The sequence below is a fragment of the Callospermophilus lateralis genome, unplaced genomic scaffold (genome assembly GCF_048772815.1).
Source record: "Callospermophilus lateralis isolate mCalLat2 unplaced genomic scaffold, mCalLat2.hap1 Scaffold_199, whole genome shotgun sequence".
NCBI lineage: Eukaryota > Metazoa > Chordata > Mammalia > Rodentia > Sciuridae > Callospermophilus > Callospermophilus lateralis.
Window position 1 is genome coordinate 1,159,189 of NW_027512988.1, and position 21,504 is coordinate 1,180,692.

At 41.3% G+C, this 21,504-nt stretch overlaps 1 pseudogene; it reads right to left on the reverse strand.

Annotated features, from left to right (window-relative positions):
- Positions 1 to 2,780: 2,780 nt before the first annotated feature.
- LOC143390203 (HHIP-like protein 2) lies at positions 2,781 to 15,139 on the reverse strand (annotated as a pseudogene).
- Between the last annotated feature and the right edge of the window lie 6,365 nt (positions 15,140 to 21,504).

Below are 21,504 nucleotides of genomic sequence, written 5' to 3' on the forward strand. Positions count from 1 at the left end.
CCTGGAGTGACCCCTGAGTGTTTTAGTCGAGAGCAACCCAGCAAAACAAAATAGAAGACACAAAGGCAAACCCACACAAATACAGCTGTCTCATACTAGACAACGGTGCCAAAAACATTTACTGGAGAAAAAGACAGACTATTCAATAAATGGTGCTAGGAAAAATAGAGAGCCACATGTAACAAAATGAAATTTAACCTCTATCTCTTGACCTGCACAAAACTCAACCCAAAGTAGATTAAGGACTTAGGCAATAGAATAGAGACTCTGTACCTACTAAAAGAAAGAGTAGACCCAAATCTTCACCATGCTGGCCAGGATCTCACTTCCTTAACAAGACCCCTATAGCACAAGAAGTGAAATCAAGAATCAATAAATGGGATGGATTCAAACTAAAAAGCTTCTTCTCAGCAAAAGAAACAATCCATAATGTGAAGAGAGAACATACAGAGTGGGAGAAAACCTTTACCATATGCACCTCCAATAAAGCATTTATCTTTAGGATATATAAAGAACTCAATAAACTTAACAGCAAAAAAAAAAAAAAAAAAAAAAAAAAAAACCCACATATAACCCAATCAATAAATGGGCTAAGGAACAGAATAGACACTTCACAGAAGAAAATAATCGACCAACAAATATACAAAAAATTGTTCAACATCTCTAGCAATTTAGCATCTATTTTAAAAAGAAAAAAACTACCATATATCACTTGAAACAAAATACATGCAATATGAATTTACTGCAAACATCATACTTTAGCCAGCCCTCTTGGAAATGAGCTTAGGTTACTGACATTCAGAAATCCAATCTATCAAAACGGCAAGGGGTGGTCCCACACCAACCATTCACTCAGCAATTATTTATTTATATCAGCTATCAACTCTGAGCTCAGTAAGTAAACTGTGGCATTAGTTGAGGGAGAGTTCTGGTTCCTCTAAAAAATAATTCACCTAATGCTGGTGAGTGATAACATAAAATAATGAAAATTAAAAAAAAAGATTTTTAAAAAGTCTCCAAGTGGAAAGAATATGCTAATAGCAAAAAATACAAATTCATTTATGCAACAACAAAAAAACCCACCAGCTCTGGGAGAAATTTATTTGCCTGGGGAAGATTCTCACTGGCTTCAGGGCTGCCCTTGGGCAAACACCTGGCAAGTCCACTTCCTAGAATTCATCCAAGGACACTTAGTTTTGTTTGCCAGATGTACTGACTAGTTTTCCAAAACTACCTGCTTTCTCCTGAGTCGCCTGCAGGCTCAAGAAACCAAACTACCAAACCACCAAACGGATGGGTCTGTGGCCTCCTGTAAGATAGTCACAGAAGATTGCTGCCCATCGTTCCTGGGTGGCCCTGCCTCTGGGGCTCCACCCTCTAGGGGGCTCATCCACAATCATCCACTTTCCATCCTCCTGCCTGCCTATCGATCCTCTCCTTTCTTATATGTTTGGACTTCTAATTTGGAACTCACACTGGTGTTTTTCTGTTAAAAAGGCTTGAACTTTCCAAAAATGCCTTCTTCTTCTATAAAACCTTCACCTCAAACTATCTATCTCCCTATCTGCTAGTTGAGAAGAAAGAATCCAGAAGCTAACAGATCTCTTTATATTCTACTCAAGAAAAGATCCTGTACAGCCACCCCGTGGCTCAGAGTGGAAAGAAACCAAACACCCAGGAACTCTTCAAGGCTCAGATGTCCACCTACAGAGAATCCCAGGTCTGGAAGAGACTCTAAAAGAGAATTTTATTATCTTCTTTGCCTCTAAGCATGTCTAGATCCAGTGCCAAATACTAAAACGATCACTATACACACCTGTATAAAACAAAACAGAATTTATTTAAAATTTGGAAGTGTAATCTCTCAAAATTAAACATAATATGAAGCTAAAATTAAGTCAGTTCTCTAATGATAAAAGTCTTGGAAAATTTTTAGAGCTGAGTCTCTTCTCCCCTCCCTTACGTGAGCCCATGCCTAGCTTCAATGATGCCATTAACATGTACCTAGCCACTTCCTGTCTATCTAGTTGTCTACTCTTTCTTCAGATTTCTCAGGAAATAAATTCTCCCTTTCTCACAAATTCTTGGCAGGGTCAGGCCAACTGGTGAGACAATCATAAGAGGTCCCTTCTGCTAGGCCATCCCAGGAGGGTAAGCGTTCACAATCCCTTTTGTCTGGCCCCCTGGCCTGCACATGGCCCTGTAACTGTGATTAAGAATAAAGACGGAGGGGCTGGAGATATAGCTCAGTTGGTAGGGTGCTTGCCTCACATGCACAAGGCCCTGGGTTCAATCCCCAGCACTGCAAAAAAAAAAAAAAAAGAGGGAACCATTTGTGAATCTCTTCATAGTGAAAGGATCAAAAAGACCCAAATTCAAACTTGATATGCCCCTCACAATGAGATGTGCAGGTCAAACAAGTTAAGTAGGCTGGCATAGCAGCCTATTTATTTGTTGGTTTGTTTTTTTGCAGTACTGGGAATTGAACCCACAACCTTGCACATGATAGGCAAGCACTTTACCACTGAGCCTATTTCTTTGTTGGTGAAATGAACCTAATAATTATGTCACAGAGGTGTTGTGGTTACTAGTTGAGGTGAAAAACATAAAGTGTTTTGAAGAGTATCCAGTATGTTAAAAGAGATGATTAAATGATAATAATAGTAGAATCAGTATTTACTGTATAAATAATGACAACAATAATAAATGTTCAGTTGATGCTTGTGATCATCTAAGTAAAGTAAGCAGACATCAAACCACTCTGCACATGGATTATCTGCTTAATCTTCAGCAAAGGAGATAATGAACTTGCTATAGGTGCTGATCTACCCTGGGAAAGCACAGGATGAGGTGCTCCCCAGGCAAATGTCTCTCTTCTTCCATTTCTGGGTTTTTCTATCTTCCTGCAAAGCCATAAGTCAACTAGATGAAAAATAAAACCTTGTATTTTAGGAATTTATATTTCCACTCTGCAGAATGTTTTTCCACCTAGAATCAGCAATCATTGAGTGCCAAGGCTAAGTCTCCCACAAAGAGATCAATAACAAGCCTCCCTCAAAGAAGAACCAAAAAGCTGCTTCAGTGATACTTCAGACCCACTGATCCTCCATGGGGAAGCACATTTTCTATTAAAAGTTTAATGCCCTGAGAAGACTGCATCACTACAAAAGACTCATCTTCGGCTGGGGTTGTGGCTCAGTGGCGGAACACTTGCCTTGCACATGTGGGGCACTGGGTTCGATGTTCAGCACCACATAAAAATAAATAAACAAAATAAAAATATTGTGTCCATGTAAAAAAACCTCATTTTTTATTGGTTCTATGACCTTTGGCTAGTTGTCCAACATCTCTAAACCTCAGTTTCCTAAACTATATAATGAAAAAAAATCATAAAGTGAACCAGGCACAGTAGTGCACATCTGTAATCCCAGTGAATGGGGAGGCGGAGGCAGATGGATTGCAAGTTTTAGACCAGACTCTGCAACTTAGTGAAGCTCTAGGCAATTTAGTTGAGAACTTGTCTCAAAATAAAAAAATAAAAATAAAAAGGGCTGGGGCTGGGGGTGTGAAGCACTAGGTTTGATTGTCAGCACCACATATAAATAAATGAATAAAACAAAGATCTATCAACAACAAAAAAAAACTTTTTAAAAAGGGCTGGGGATGTAGATCAGCAGTAAAGTGCCCCTAAGTTCATTCCCCAATACCCAAAAATATATATAAAAGGGGGGTAATTATAATACAGTTTACCATGTAGAAAACTGAAAATATTAAGTAAAATAAGCTATGTAAAGATCTCAACATTGTTGTGACACATAAAAAGGATTCAAAAACTGCCAGCTGTTATTATTAAGTTATCTGCATGCATGAATATGTCACAATGAATTTACTATTATTCATAATCATAATGCACGAATAAAAAAAGAAAAACTCAACTAGCTGTTTTATTATATTATTATTATTATTATTATTATTATTATTATTATTATTATTATTATTATTATTATTTCTATACAGTAGCAAGTAGATGCTCCATATATCTCTAGCATCTGTCTGAAGAAGAAAAGGAAGCTGGGTAAGCCCAGGGTGCTCAGTGAATTTCCTGAACAGTTTTATAAAGACCAAGATGCCAAACACCAGGTGATTCTGAGGCATATACTTAATTAAGAATCACTGCAGGGCTGGGGCTGGGGCTCAGCGGTAACACACTTGCCTGGCATGTGTGAGGCATTGGGTTAGATTCTCAGCACCACATATGAATAAATAAAATAAGTGTCTATCAACAACTAAAAATATATTTTTAAAAAAGAATCACTGCATATCATCCAGGTGTGGTGGCACATCCCTGTAATCCCCCAGCAGATCAGGAATCGGAAGCAGGAGAATTGAGAGTTCAAAGCTAGCCTTAAGCAACTCAGTGAGACTCTTTTTTCTAAATAACATATAAAAAAGGCTAGGGATGTGGTTCAGTGGTTCAGCTCACTTGGTTCAATACTCATTATCAAAAAAAAAAATCACTGCATATAAAAAAGTGATTTGTGAAAGGGTAATGTGTTTGGGAGGTCTATAAAGATAAATGAAGTTGCAACGATCTAATAAGTAATGATGAAGAACCTAACCAATTAGTAACTATACCATCTCTACAACTAAGAATTGAAGCATCAAAATAACTACATCTTTCCTAAATAAGATGAAGTAATGGGGACTAGATTTACCATCACACCTTAATGAGTCAAAACCTGTACAAAATAGAATAAGAGTGGTTTAAAAGACATTGACAAGGGCTGGGGCTGGGGCTGGGGTTGGGGCTCAGTAGTAGAGCACTTGCCTAGCACAGGTGATGTACTGGGTTCGATCCTCAGCACCACATTAAAATAAAATAAAGGAATTGTGTCCATCTACAACTAAAAAAAATGCTAAAAAAAAAGACATTGACTATCAGGCAGCATAGGTGTGTCTTCCCTGAGAGATTGAAAACAGATGAGATGAGCCTTGAGATTGTTCTAGATTCTTCCTTGAGAAAATTCCCAGCACAGAGAGGGAATACATAGGCAGAGCCCAGTAGACTCCCTGAGTTGAAAAGATAGATCTAAGAGTTCAGGAAGATCAAAGCAGTAAAAGTTTGCAGGTCAGAAAATGGAGAGAAGAAAATTACATAAAGAATGACCTTCAGAGATCTTCAAATACTCATCAGTGGGCTCAACAGCAGGCATGAGAGGGGACTACCTGGGGCAAGGGACAGAATTGGAAGGGAAAGTGCCTGATACTAGTTCGGGTCAGGAATGGTGCGTGCATCATTCACAGGACATTGGCAAAGCCTCAGGAAGGTTTGCCTTAATAGTAAGGAATTGAGACCTCTAGAAAAAGCACCACTTTGGTCAAATATTAACAGCAAGAAAGGATCAAACTATTGTTGAGGAACTTGACTGTGACCCAGAACAAAACTCAAAAATATTTATAGGAACACAAAAATATGCAGCACCTACAAACTTATATTAATACTTTCTGATATTAAATAAAAAATTACCATGAAAGTTAAGGAGGAGGAAAATATAACCCATAATAAAGAAAGATCAATTAAAATTGACACACAACTGACACAGGCATTAATATTAGCAGACAAAAACATTACAGTAGCTGGATATGGTAGCAGTCATGTAAGTTACACCCAATAAAATTGTTCAAATAAAAAAGGCAAAGACAACAACAACACTTCTTACCCACTCATGAAGTCTCCAAAGATATAGAGGCCATTGAGATTTGGAGATAGACATAGCCCCAAGTGATTGACTTCCCCACTGCGTGGCCATAAGCATAGATTGGCAGAATGCCATCTATCCAGGAACAAGGAAAGACAGTAAGTTTCATTACCAAAAATTAAAAGGAAAGAGGGGGCTTTTTTTTCTTAGATGTTGATGGAACTTTATTTTATTCATTTATTTATATATGGTGCTGAGACTCAAACCCAGTGCCTCACACAAGTGCTCTACCACTGAGCCACAACACCAGCCCCAAAAAGAGGCTTTATAATTCAGTTACCTGATTCAGTGCAAGTCATAAGTAGGACAGGTAGACAAATGGATTGTGTTTATTTTTTTTCAAAGGGCCAGTCACAATATTTGTGAGCTTCCCAATTGACTGTTATCTAAGCCCAACCCTCCCCGCATCTATAAAGCTGTGTCGTGGAAGATTCAGACACATACATTTCTCCCCAAGGTTGACATAGTAGTCAAGTTTAAGAATATGGAAAGTATTGTGAGGGTCTCTAAGACTGCTTTGTAACTTAAAGAGTCAAAAAGACCAAGAAACAGTTATAGATTCAGCACACTGGAATTTTGATCCAGATGTGGTTTTTAAAACACTTCTTGATGATTGATGCTCAGGGATTATATTCTCCCTTGAGTATAGGTGGAATATCATTTCATTGGGCTGTTACCATTTGGGAAATAAAGAGAAACATGCAGCCACCAATTCTGCTCTGCTTGTGGATCTGAAAATAATTTGCCCAAACATCAAATGGGTAACTTATTTAAAATACAGATTCTTAGTCCATCCCACTCTCCCACCCACCCAAGATGCAAACCCATCAGGTCTGACCTAGAGCATCAAAATCTAGTTAAAAAAGTAGAGTCTTAACTGGCTTTATTATTTTATCCTAGAATTGGGCAACATTCCATTTCATAATAGAACAAATGTTCCTATGGTCTGAGCAAGAGTTTGGTTTTACAGAAAGAGAATAGCTTCAAGAAATCAGATAAACAAAAGCTGGTCTTTCAAAGTTACTTCTTTTCTAGGACTGGGACAGGGAGACAGAATAATAGGAAAATAACTGATGAGTTCACAGCAAAAATCCACTTCTTAACAAGCACCACTAAGGTGTCTATTGCTAGTAGCAGAAGAACCACTCAGGGAAGCAGAGTCCCAAAGGACACAAGTAAGGATTTTAAGGACCTGCAGGACATTAGGATTATTCCTCCACTCCTCCTCCTACCCACTCAACTCATTCAAGAAAGCACCCAGACAGCTTCTTACTTACCCAAAGAGGCATTGTGACAAAGATTTTTGTTATAACACTCAAACCCTTCCTTTGCCCTCCATCCATATTTCCCGCCTTTAACAATGAGGTCAACTTCTTCAAACCTGTTCTGACCCACATCCCAACAGAACATCCGGCCTTGGCCCTGACATGTAATGGGGTCCCCTTGGTCCACAGCACAGCGCCACATGTTTCTGATCCCATAGGTGTAGATGGCGGCGTGGGACCCTGGCTCAGAAACAAAGGGATTGTCCAAGGGCACTCGGTAGCGCTTGCCGTCAGAGCCTGCCCCATTCACATCAATCCTTAACACTTTCCCAAGCAGGGAACTTCTGAAAGACAGATGGCCAAGAATCAGGCTCAGGTAAGCATGGACACAAGACCAGAGGTGACCACCGAGGAGGGCTGATTGACAGTGATGACAGGAAATGGCTGGGAATCACATAAGGATAAGTACCTTTAAAAAATACACACACACACACACACACACATACACACACACACAGGATGTTAAGACTTCCCTATTTTTGATTCAAGGAGAACTATTAAGCAAAAGGGTTCACGTAATCCTGAAAAAGTTGCAGCTTTAATTGTTTATTTTAATGATGAGAACTTTTCTCTATAATTTGTTCTAATACTACGAATTGTTCTTAAAGCTGTTTTTTTATTATTTTTAGTTGTAGATGAACAGAATGCCTTTATTTTATTTGTTTATTTTTATGTGGTGCTGAGGATCGAATCCGTGTGAGTCAAGTGCTCTGCCACTGAGCTACAGGCCCAGCCCTAAAGCTGGTTTTATTACTTTTCAGATAGTAAAGGGGTCAGTAAATGGAACAGAGACTTTTTTGGAGTGGGGGATACCAGGGATTGAACTCAGGGGCACTCGACCACTGAGCCACATCCCCAGCCCTATTTTGTATCTTATTTAGAGACAGGGTCTCACTGAGTTGCTTAGTACCTCACTATTGCTGAGGCTGGCTTTGAACTTGCAATCTTCCTGCCTTAATCTCCTAATTACAGACATTAGCTGCTGCACCCAGCCTTAGAACAGACTTTTAAGAGGCTTTGTCAATGACTTTGATCTCTGGGCTTTGGTGTCCTCAATTGTAAAGCAGAGGAGAGTGACATTACTTAACAGTGTGATTGGGTTCAATGAGTTATTGTGCATATAGTACTTAATGCAATTCCTGAATCATAGCATTCAATAAATGTTAGCTTTTATTATTATTAATTTTAATATTTATAATACTAGGAATAATGGGGAGCCAAGTGCTGACTGGGTGCAAAGGAGAGAAGAACAACTGACCTTTATAGGCAGCAGAGCATCAGTGAATTCTGGCACTAGATCATTCAAGCTATAATTCTAGTTCTTCCACTTACTTGCTGTGTGACTTCTGTGCCTCTATTTTCTTGTCTGTAAAATGGCTCTCATAATACCTACACATCATAAGATTCACTCATTCCACAATATTTACAGAGTTATGGGTGTGCTGAAGATAGACCAATTAACAAAATAGATAAAATTTCTTAACCTCAAAGGTTATTAAAATTAAAATTCTCAAATACACATTACGTATTTGGAACATCTCTGACACACAGTTAGCACCCTATTTGCACTAGTTCTCTTTAACTCACTGTTTCTTTGTGGGGGGGCTTACCAGGGATTGAACCCTGGGGCACTTAAATCTCTGAGCCACATCCCCAGCCCCTTTTTTATACTTTATTTGGAGACAGGTTCACACTAAGTTGCTTAAGATCTCACTAAGTTGCTAAGGCTGGCTTTGAACTCTCAGTCCTCCTGCCTCAGCCTCCTAAGCCTGTAGGATTACAGGAATGTGCCACCACTCATGGCCACATTAGTTCACCAGGCACATTAACTTTTTAGTGTCCCCAGGGCCTACCACTCCTGAAACACTGAGCTTGGTAACATAATTGGATTAAAGTTAATTGAATGATTGATTTCATGGATAGTGTCCTATTAACATATATTTAAAGTACTGATTTTTCTTTACATAGTATTTGAAACTAACACTAGGCATCCATAATATTAACTACCAAAGTATATGATGTATATTATTTATAGGACAGAAAACCAAATGTTCCTCTCATTTGCCTAAATGGGACTATATATTGCAGAAAGCATTCTGGGTTTGACTCCATCTCAACAAAAACACTATACCAAGGGTTCACTCTAAGGGGGCAGGGACCTTGCTACCATCCATCTAACTTGTTCTGAGCATTTCCAAATTTGCCAAAGGGACCCCCAGCCTGCCCTCCATCCCCAGTGAATATGTACATGTAGCCATCCAGGCCAAAAAGAACTTGTCCACCATTATGATTTGAGGCTGGTTCTTCTATCTCCACGATGACCCTGGAAAAGAAAAGGGAACTTCATACTTTGACAAAGCTAAAGCTACATCCTCTAGAGACACCCCAAATAGACTGGTCTAAGTCACCAAGATCTGCAAAGTCAGCCAAGACCTGCTTCAGGAATCACAAAGCAAGTAGCTTGGGGTTCTGAGATGATCCCTCTTTCCTTCTCTAACTCTTTCATGGGTCATTTTTATTCAAGACCATGACTTCACAAGCTGAGACACAGGAGAATAACCCTCCCATTGTGGCTCTTGCCTATTAGTCTCTGGCTCTATATGAACTTTCAATGTCCTTGTTTGAGCAAGTTAGCAGGGATGGATCTATCCATTCCTCATGCTTTCTCCAATCTTTCAATCTGTCTGTGATGGAAAAGGAGGCAAGGTAGAAAGAAGAGGAGAAATGAGCAGGGTGGTAGAGTGAAAAGAACATGAACTGGAGTCAGCTAGAACTGGGATCATCTGATCTTGTATCACTAGTGTTATGGCCTTATGCCATAGCTTCTTGCAAGATCCCACATTCAAGCTAAAGGGCCTGGAATCTATGGGCCACACAATAATTATAAGCTGTAATTATTGAAGCAGTGATTGAACTCAGGGGCACTGGACCACTGAGCCACATCCCCAGCCCTATTTTGTATTTTATTTATAGACAGGGTCTCACTGAGTTACTTAGCACCTCGCCATTGCTGAGGCTGGCTTTGAACTCACGATCCTCCTGTCTCAGCCTCCCAAGGTGCTGGGATTACAGGCGTGTGCTGCTGTGCCTGGCTCACTGTATTTTTTATAATCACTTCTCAATCCCTCTGGCTGCTAGTTCTTGCTTATCCTCTGTAAAGACAACCAAGTCAGGCTCTAATTCGGATTGTCACATCCCATAAAAACCCTTGCTTTAAAGAGTCTAACTTGGGCTGTCCTCATTAATTGACGATTCCTTTAACATTTTAAGCTAGTGTTCTAAAACCAGCAAGGTTCTACCTCTGTCATTTCAAAGGGCTGATCCGCATTATTTCAGAACACAGTAGAGGTGCATTTGCATGAGTCCATCTCACCTCTCCGATTTGGGGTCAGCTTTATTGGGATCAGCCTGAGAGACCTTCATCTCACTAATCCAGATCTTTTCTACCTTCTTCTTGCCCAGGCATGAATAATAAATATAGAACTTTCTGTTGCAATGGAATTTGGGGTGAAAAGCTAATCCCAAGAAGCCCCTCTCATCCCCGATCCATGGAGTGGTCAGTACGATGCTCTTGAGATCCAGGAAAGGTTACTCCAGGAGACTCCCGTCAGGCAGGTACACCCACACCACTCCCACCTGCTCGGCCACAAAGAAGCGATGGGTGCCATCCCCGGCGTGCACCATGGAGACCGGGTTCCTGAGCCCATTGGCCACCTCGACCAGGCAGAGCTGCAGGCAGCCCTGATGGTCCTCGGCCACCACCCCCAGGTTGCGATTGAGATGGTCATTCCTCAGGACGTTGGGGAAGCAGTAATCCTTGTCCGGAAAATTGAGGAGGTGGCAGAAGTGGGCACCGTCCTTTTTGTGGGACTCTCGGAGACCTCGGTCATTGGTTAGGAGGGAGATGGCAGAGTGACAGAATGGAATGCCGAGAAGTAGTCAAAGCAGAGCCCAGGAAGGTTCCGGAGGGGTGTGTGAGGGTTCTCGGCATCGTAGAGGTGGCTGCATAGGGCGAGCACTCCTGGAAGACAGCTGAAGGTCAGTCTCAATTTGAGCAAGCAGAGAAATGGCCAAGGGGAAGAAAAAAATAGGATTCTGTCAGCAGTAGTGGTGCACACCTGTCATCTCAGTGACTCAGGAGGCTGAGGCAGGATGATTGCCAGTTCAAAACCAGCCTCAGCAATTTAGTGAGACCCTAAGCAACTTAATGAGACACTGTCTCAAAATAAAAAATAAAAGGGCTGGAGATGTGGCTCAGTGGTTAACTGCCCCTGGGTTTAATGCCTGGTACCAAAAAAAAAAAAAAAAAAAGGACTCTGAAGGGGATTTATTTTGTTTTGTTTTGTGGTACTGGGGATTGAATCCAGGGGTGCACTACACTCAGCTATAAGCCTTTCTTTCTTTCTTTCTTTTTTTATTTGAGAGGAAGTCTCACTAAGTTGCCCAGGCTTCCTCAAACTTGAAATCCTCCTGCCTCAGCTTCTTACTGGAATTACAGGTGTGCACCACTATCCTGGCTGGATTCCAGATTCTGGAGTTTTTATTACCAACTACTAATTAATCACTTCTTGGACCAACATTTTTTATCCATTAATGCTCCTAGAAGGCAGAAAGAAAAGGGGAGCCAGGTGTGTTGGTGCCTGTCTGTAATCCCTAGTGGCTCAGGAGGCTGAGGCAGGAGAATGACAAGTTCAAAACCAGCCTCAGCAACTTACCAAATCCCTCAGCAACTCAGTGAGACCCCATTTCCAAATAAAATATAAAAACAGGCTGGGGATGTGGCTCAGTGATGCAGCACCCCTGTTTTTGATTCCTGGTACAAAAAAAAAAAAAAGATAGGGGAGGGGGACACACGCTGTACTCACTATTTTTAGCATTTCATCTTAGTTCTTGACACTTGATATTACTAGATGAACATTTTAAAGAGAAAATGGTATCAAAGTTCTCAATTTTCCTTTCGTATAAATGCTGTATCTGCAAGATTTTCTTTCTTTATCAGTTTTTAAGCAATTTGGCAAAAGTTTCACATTAATTAAATCTGGGTGTTGGAGACATGAGACATTATTTCATTCTCTGGTTCTCCATGTTTGAAATATTTTACAGTTAAAAGGTAAATGATCAAAATGGACATTAGGTGTACCACTCCCAGAGACTGGGTGTCTAGTAATTTCTTCAGGTATTTGTAAAACTATTTGTGTCTGATGTGTTCAAAGCACTGCGCTGGGAACTATACATATTTGAATTGTGACGATTGGGCAATATGACTACTCTTTACACAAATACATATGAATAGTGTGTCCAAAAAAGTATCTGCTACTTGGTCTTCCCTAGATTTACAGAAATTTTAAGGTGAAAATACAATTTTGTGGACAATCAGCTCCCAATGGTGATGAAAGAGAGTCAGTTGATAGTAAGAAAGACAGTTGGAAAGTAAGAAAGACAGATTACCTGTGGAGTTTGGAGAGGCAGAGTAAAGGAGAGTCCATTAGCCAAACCCCACTGATTACTAATCTCTCTCCCAAGCCCACCTGTGGGCTGACTCAGTTGCCTGCACTCTCTCAACACTTCACAAAGGGAGCAGCAGCACTTTTTATGCATGGTTGTGTCCCTGTCTTCTCTTTTTTCCTCTGGACTGTAGATTGCAGAACAAATTCTTGCTTATTTGGCAAAGAAAAAGAACCCAGAGTTTCACACACAGTGTCTCTCCTGGGACTGTCTGGGTCAGCTGAGAATAATTATCAGAGTAACAACAAGCAAAATGACCTGCTCCTGAGTGTCACCTCACTGACTCCATCCAACTCTGGGAGGTGGAATAAAGGGAGAAGGGACACAAAAATAAAAACAAAATACTAAAGGGCAGAAAGGACGATGGAAATTTCACCACCAGCATGGCACACTCTTACGCAGCTGTTTATAGAGTTTGCAGAGTTGCTTATATCTAAACAAACATTTTTCCAGTTCATGGGTAAGAAAACTCATGCCCAGGCAGCATGTCTACTGCACGCCTTAACTATTGAGTCTCTCCTGCATGCCACGCCCTGCTTTCGGCACCGGGCACCAGCAGCGAGTGCACAAATTCTCTAATGAAGCTCACGTTTCCAGGAGTTCAGAAAAGCAATTAATTGACCAGTGCTGTTGCTACTATACTTTAATGTTATGTGATCACAGGGTCACAAGATCTGGTGTCTGAACATCCAGATTCGTGCCCCAGGACTGTTTAACCTTGGACAAATGATTCTGGTAAAGGTGGAATTCATAATACCTACAAAATCATTGCCAAGAACACACTACATGTCTGGGGGAAGACAGAAATTTTAACAGACATGAGTCGAGTTGTTTGGCTGAAATTACTCTTATTCCTCAAATCTCTGAAACAAAAGAGATGTTGCATGTGACTTTTTAAAACATCACCAAAGAGAGAAGTTGGAAGGAAGAGACATTTTCACCAGGGGAGCTCTCAGAAATAAACAACCTGAGTACTGCTCAAAAAAGCCAGGATTCTGCAGGGTGCCAATGCACACGCCTGCAATCCCAGCATCTGGGGAGGCTGAGGCAAGAGGATTGCAAGTTCAAAGACAGCTTCAGCTATTTATTGAGGCCCTGAATTTAGCAAGCCTGTGTCTCAAAATAAAAAAAAATAAAAAGGGCTGGGGATGTGGCTTAGTGGTTAAGAGCCCGTGGGTTCAATCCTTGGTCCAAAAAAGAAAACCCCAACTTCTGACACCACATGGCTATCCCAGAGTTAATTCTAGAGGAAACAACAAGAGGTGGTGCTTTAGGTGAAAGAGTACAGCCCTGGGGTAGTGCCACCCAAGTGGCTGACTTCTGCACCAGGCTCAGTGGTAATTTCTGCCTGGACTCTGAGGGGCTCAGATAATCTCTCTTTGCAGCATGCAGGGAGTTGGGGTGGCCAGTGCACTTCTGAATAGTGGCAGCATCAAGGGACATGAATGCCCAGCAGGGTCTCAGATAAAAGGCCGGCCTGGACTTTTGTCACATTGTTAGAGTACACCTTCCTCATGGCCACTTCTTTCAGCTCTCTCCCTGCACTCCTAAACACCCTCTTCCCATAAAGTCTGTTTGCAGCCTGTACACATCAGGTTTCCAGACTGAACTCAACTCTGGCGATGCATCCCAGAAATGTGGATTTTGGCTACTGATGAGCCTGGAGAAGCAAAAACTCTGAGTCATTGCTTGTCAGCAGCTTGAAGCTCTCTCAGTCCAGTTCTGGAGTGTTGGGAAGCCAATACCCCACAGAGAGCCCCATAATCTCTGCCACTGTTACCATCACACCAGAGACCCCCTTGGCACAAAGTACCCAGCTAAGCAAGGGCTGGACCCCAGCAGATGCCAATGCTTCCCTCTCTCACATACTCTGGAAGTGTCACAGGTGTGCTGTGCCCAGCTCTCTGATCATTGCAGAGAGGACATGGACAGCAGCGGTTCTGAGAGCTCCATGAAAAATACCTCTCTTATTCTTTTGGCTCCTGGGGAAGAGCCCCAGAGGGAGAGCTCTGAGGAACCTGTGCAAGCCAAACTCAGCACACCTGTGCCTCAGTGTACAGAGCACATTGCTATCTGGCAAGGCACCTAGCAGGCAGGTAAGCTCTAAAAGGCTGAGTGTCCAAAGTACCCTTCCACTAGGACTCACCAGCAGCCCAGCATCCTTTACCGCTGGGGTTGGAAGGCACATTGCCAAGCTGGCTCCATCATTTCCCCTCGGGTTTACACTCAGGCCTACCTGGCAAAGGATGTCTTTAAACCTCCGCACAGCTCATGGCCCTTCAGATCGAAATAGTTCATGATGTCCCAGTACCTAGCAGCGATGCGGTTGTCCTTGCGCTGGTCACAGCAGCCAAAGGACTCATAGTCGGAGCAAAACTCAAGATGCAGGGGAGGCCGAAAGGGAGGCCTATAATCCAGGCACTGGGGTTGTCCCTGCAGCAAGCCCATCTGGCCCACAAATGTGAGACAGAGACAGACAGTGCCGGGAGAGAGCCTGGGGACCCAGGAACACCAACCATGATGCAAATCGGGCTTGGGCTTTCTCAGCATTTTGGCCTTGGGAACACTCCAGCTGCGGTTTGCTCAGGTTGGCTTCCCTGCTCTGCCCACGTTCCCTCCCTCTCTTCCTCCTTGCTCCTCAACCCCCTTTCTCTTTCTTCCTTCTACCCCCATCCCCACCCCTAGTTCCAAGAAGTGGTTTCTGAGCAGTATCCCTCCTGTGGGCTGGTGGCCAAGCGTCCCTTTTGGAAGGAAAAGGAAGTTGTCCCTACCTCCTCCGTCCCACCTAAACATGAAGCTTGTGCTACTCTCAATGCCAGCGCTGAGTCGTTGGGGCACACGATTTCTTAGCCAAAAGGTGCAACAGTGGCAACAGCAGAGGGGCCTGATTCCTTAAAACTGCACAGAATTCTGCAGAGCAGGCTGGAAAATCCACACTTGTTTACTATTTCTTCACAGGCCGAGTGGCCCAGAGTCGCTGTGAGAACACCACATTACTGAGTCCCAGACAGCAGACTCTGAAGGCAGACTTCCAGGGCTCCTGTGGTGCTGAAGGGCACTGTGGGGACTCAAGTGTGGGTGGGGGAAGACGGAGGGGAGCTTTGTGGAAGCCAGGGTGCCCTATGGCCCCTGGGGTCTGATAAGGTGTGTATGTGGATGGTAAGAAGGAAGGACATGTCGTGAGTCTTGCATCTGCAGCAAGGAGTGAGGAAAGAGAAGACAGTAAAGGAAGAGGAGGGTGTCTTAGTCAAATCAAGCTGCTGTACCAAATATCACAGGGTAATTTATAAATGACATTTTTAATCTCATGGTTCAGGAGACTAGGAAGTTTAAGATGGAGGACAAGTTTTGGTGTTTTATGAGGGCCTTATTCCTTGCTGATGGCACTGTTTGTTGCATCTTTATGACATCACATGGCAGAAGGGTCAGAGTGAAACAAACCAACTCTCAAGCCCCCTTACAGAAGCCCTAATTGAATCCTAAAGGCATCACCTTTGTGTGTGTGTGTGTGTGCTGGAGATTGAGCCCACGGCCTTAGCATGCTAGGCACTCACTCTAACAGAGCTACACCCTTGGCTGCTAGAGTTTGTTTGTTTGTTTTTCCTTCCAGGTACCAGGGATAGAACACAGGGATGCTCTGAGCTACATGCCCAGCACCCTGCCCTCCCCATCTTTTGAGACAGTCTCACTATGTTGCCAAGTCTTACTTCAAAATTTCCATTCTCCTGCTTCAGCCTCCCAAGTTGCTGGAAGTTACAGGTGTGCATTACCAAGCCCATCTTATAGTTTAGACCCTGAATGTCCTCTTAAGGTCAATGTGTTAAAGTCTTGGTTCTTGACTCATTGTGCCACTGGAAGATAGTAGAACCTCTTGGAGGTGGAGGAAGTTAGGTCACTGAGAACGTGTCCTTGAAAGGGATAGTGGACCCAGGCTCCCCAACCAACCATGGATTGAAACCCTTACAACTGTGAACCAAAATAAACCTTTCCTCTTTATTAAACTGATTACCTCAGGTGATTGTGACAGTAACGGAAAGCTGAATAACACACCAGCCCAAGGCCCTGCCTCTGAATATTAACACACTGGCAAATTAGTTTCAGTATATTAATTTTGAGAGACATATTAAGACACAGGAGTGTGACCCAACAAGGACTGTTCGGGATAATTTTACCAGGAAGCACAGGATGTTTGGGTTATTTTTGCCAAGTCTATACCAGCTTTAGGGGTACTCCTCCTCACTTAGTGTAAGTTCCAACACCACTTAAGAATGTGTTTTGCTCTGTACATGTCCCTTACACATAACAGGCCTTTGGAAATTCTTCTTTAATGAGTAGACAAATAGCCACAAAACCAAACAGAGGCACAAATAGGGACACAGGTCCATGGGGACATCAGGTTCCCTGAGCTTACTCTTTATTTTCCATGTTTCCAGTTCACTTTGCAATTTCCTTTCTTGCAAAAGCTTACCTTTGAAATGCAAGTTTTTAAAATTTTTTATTTCTTACATAAATGACAATAGTGGAATGCATTACAATCATAATTATCCATTCAAAGCACAATTTTTCGTAACTCTGTATATAAAGTATGTTCACGCCAAATTATGCCATTATACATGAACTCTTATTTTTTGCATTACAATTCTTAATACACCTTTATACCACAATTTATCATATCTCTGTATGTATATAAGGTATATTGACACCAAATTCACATCTTCATACATGTATTTTGTATAATGATGACCCTCTCCTTCCACCATCCATGCTATTCCCCTTCTCCCTCCCCTTCCCTCCCACCCCTATTCCCTATCTAGAGATAATCTTCCTCCCTTGCTCTCCCTTCCAACCTCATTTTGAGTCACCCTTCTTATGTCAGAGAAGACATTCGGCATTTGTTTTTTTTGGGGGGGATTGGCTAACTTCACTTAGCATAATCTGCTCTAATGCAATCAATTTCCCTGCAAATGCCATGATCTTATTCTTATTTTTAGTGCTGAGTAATATTCCATTGTGTATAAATGCCACATTTTTTTTATCCACTCATCAACTGAAGGACATTTAGGTTGGCACCACAGTTTAGCTATTGTGAATTGTGCTGCTATAAACATTGATGTGACTGTGTCCCTGTAGGATGCTGTTTTTAGGTCCTTTGGGTATAGTGCAAGAAAAGGAATAGCTGGGTCAAATGGTGGTTCCATTCCCAGCTTTCCAAGGAATCTCCATACTGCTTTCCAAATTGGCTGCCCTAATTTGCAGTCCCACCAGCAGTGTATGAGTATACCTTTCCCCGCGCATCCTCACCAGCACTTCTTGTTGTTTGTCTTGGTTTCAATGTGTTGCTACAGAGGGTACCCCACCTGGCTTCCACTCACACGCAGCCTTTGCCAGGATTTCAAGAGGGAAGCATGAGCCTCAACCTAGCCAAGTCTACATTACAGTGCTCTCAATTATGACAGCCCAAGCAGCATTTAAAATCCAAATCTTTATAACCAAGGAAAAAGGAGGGAGTACTCAGAATGATTGTCAATACAGCCCTGTACTGTTCAATATCAGACCTAGTTGTGTGTTCCTTCTTATTTGTGGTGCTAAGGATGGCACTCAGGCCTCATGCACACTAGGCATGTGCTTTAACTAAGCTGCATCCCAAGTCCCTGCTTTTTAAAATATAATAAGGCATCCATGATTCACTAGTGACGGTGCAGTTTCCACTGGGTTGTTTGCCCAAAGGTCAGATAATTCATTGCTTTGTAAACCTTAGCACGAAGAGTAAGCTGGACTAAGTCAAGTGAGTTCACAGCCACTGTGACCTTCTGAGAAAGGAGGCAACACCTGACCCAGAATTATGTAAGAATGAATGAATGCATTCTTTCCTTCCATAAAGAACTGAGAGTATCTTTGACATTTGTCTCAGTTTTCCTTTTGCCATGAAAATATGGATATCACATTGATTGGGGCAAAAACTCCCTGCAAGACTAGCAAGTGAAGGTCAGCTGGCAGGAGTTCATGGGATGTAATGACAGTATGAGCTTCTAAAACATCTTATTTCATATGGAGCTACATTTCAGATAGAATTACATAATGCATATGATTGTAACATAATTACACAATAACTAATTTTGCAGTAGATATTGTGTCAATTTAACAAATATATATTCTTGTGTGCAAAGTTATTATACTAGAAGAGGAATGTTTAATGGAAAATTGATAAGCAACTTTTATGCTGAGAAGGCTAAAAGTGACCCTACCCCCCAAAAAAAACAGATTATACTAAGATAACAGTAAGGAACAAATTGCTATTCAGAATCCAAGGAAAGAGATGACAACAGGCTGTAAGGGAACAAGAAAATCTTCTACCTGAAGGTGAAGTACAGGTAGGAAAAAAAAGAAAACGTTTTTAACTTGAGTGTTAGGTGAACTTACTCTAAGTCTGGAACTAAAAACTAGAACCAGACTGAATCACCTCAGATCTCACTCTGAAGCATACATTAAAAAAATCATTATTTTTAAATGCTAGGGCTACCCTAACAAAGAACCACAAATTGGGTGGCCTAAACAATAGAAATTACCTCTCAGTTATAGAGACTCAATGTCTGAGATGAAGGTGTCAGCAAGGTCGGTTCCAGACCTTTCTCCAAGCTTCTGATGGTTTGTGTTGCATTTCATGACTTGGAGATACCCAATCTGTGGCTTCATGTTGGGATGGTATTCTCCCAGTGTGTGTGTCAAACCCCTTCCCTTTCTTTCCCCCCCTTTAGTTGTAGTTGGACACAATACCTTTATTTTATTTATATTTATGTAGTGCTGAGGATGGAATCCAGTGCCTCACACATCCTAGGCCAACTCTGAGCTAAAACCCAAGTCCCAATCTTTAACTTTTGATAAGGATACCAGTCATCCTGGATTAGGGCCCACCATAATATCTGCATTTTAACTTCCATTATTCCTGTAAAGACTGTCTCCAAATAAGGTCATATTCTAAGATACAGGCTAAGGTTGCAGGGGGAGTGGTGATCTGATATAGGAGCATGTGGGGACACAAAATGGGAAGCCTACCAATCGCTTGGGAGAGTAAGAATAGTTTTTGCTTGAGCCAATGGCCTCTGGGTTATGAATCCCTTTCTATTCTTTTTCTGGCTACCCAGCTGTTCAGGTAGTAAAAAGTGACTTCCTTGGGAGGTGATACAGATAGCACCAGTGTGATCTTCAGAATCATACTAATTAGGTTAGCAACCTTGCGCTAACACCTACTAGCTGTGACCTTGGCAAAGTTACTGGCATCTCCAAGGGCTCCATTCACCTCCTTGGTAAAATAGGAATAACTCATAGAAATGTAGTGGTGTTATGATGAAATGTAAAGTCCATAGTGCTTCATAAATTCTGGCCATTGTTATTATTCACGGAACTGGCTTTACCTTCAGTGGACCTAAATAATTTCCACAAGGGTTGACTCACACTGCTTTTATCAAAAAAATCAGATATGAACATGCTAAAAAAATTCTAGGAAAGCTTTGTGTGAAAACCAAGAACTATATCTACTCACCTCACATTCTGAACCTCCATTCTGTAGCCATTTTACAGCTTTTGATAAAGGTTTCAGGGAGTAGATAGATGCTCTGGCTATCTTGGCCTTTGTTTTGAGATTTTGAACACATTATCTGGGAATTTCATTCCTCTAGTGGTAGTCTTTCATATACAGAACTCCTTCACAACCCAATCACCCACTCCCAGCAGTAAAGTTAGACCTAATTATGTGGTGGCTTTAGCTTGATTTGTTCTGGCTCTTTTGGAATACCTACTTGTTTTGAGTGTACCTTGTAAGGCTGGATATTTATTGATAGAAGTGTTTTTATCAAGTACAAAATAATACTGAACTATAAATTGACAAAGCATAATTTATCCCCCAATTTTCTTGCAGATGCTTTGAGTGAGATAAAGTACAGATAGAAAAGAACAGAAAATGTTTTTAACTTGAGTATTAAGTAACCTTCGTAAAAAAGTACAATGGGAAAAATGTGTGGCTTGTCATCTAAATATTAGGCTTATTGTAAAGTTAGTGAGCTTTCATGGAACTCAGTTACTGGTTATCTGAACACAAAATGCATAAAAGGCAGACATTTATGAAGCACTTCCTTGAACACCCGAACAACTATAACAAAATGCTATCAGGCCCAGCTTGTGTTCTCAAAAAATTGCCCCTGGGCTTAACTGTGTGATGCTGGGTTACTATTTCAATGGTAAGGAGTCTTCCACCAGGCAAATGCTTACTGCTACATTCTAGTTTCCAAGAAAGGAGAGAGGACACCTGTGTTCTAAAACATCTAAGACTGATGTGCTAGGCAATAACAAAACCTAACAGCCTTTTTAAATTATGCAAGTGCCAGTTGAAACAGCCAAATCCCACTACCTCTTTGATCCAAATTACTCCTTCATGGTAGAAGGTTCTTTTTCTATCTGGCAGAAAAATTCTCAATCCTAAATTTTCATGTCTTAATACAAAAAAAAAAAAAAAAGAGTCACTTCCTAAAATCCATCTCTCTTTCCAAAATTCAACAGAACTCATCACTAATATTTTTCTTCATCGTGGTAAATCTAACATGGGTAAATTTAGAGTCTAAAAAAACAAAAATTCATTTTGCACCACTAGTTGTATTTTATTACATAACAGCAAGAGGCAAGTTATCTGCAAATAATAACTGCTACAGAGCTATATTCTCTAATTAAACATTTATTTTTTCACTTGGAGAATCATTCCATAAAAACATTATTATTATTTTATTTTACATTATTATTTTACATTACAAAAAAATATGTGTGTGTATATATATTTACATGGAACAAAGGCAGCGGCATTATTTTTCTAGTTATAACTTACAGTAAAAGAAAATACAAAAATACTTTCTATAGTCATAAATACT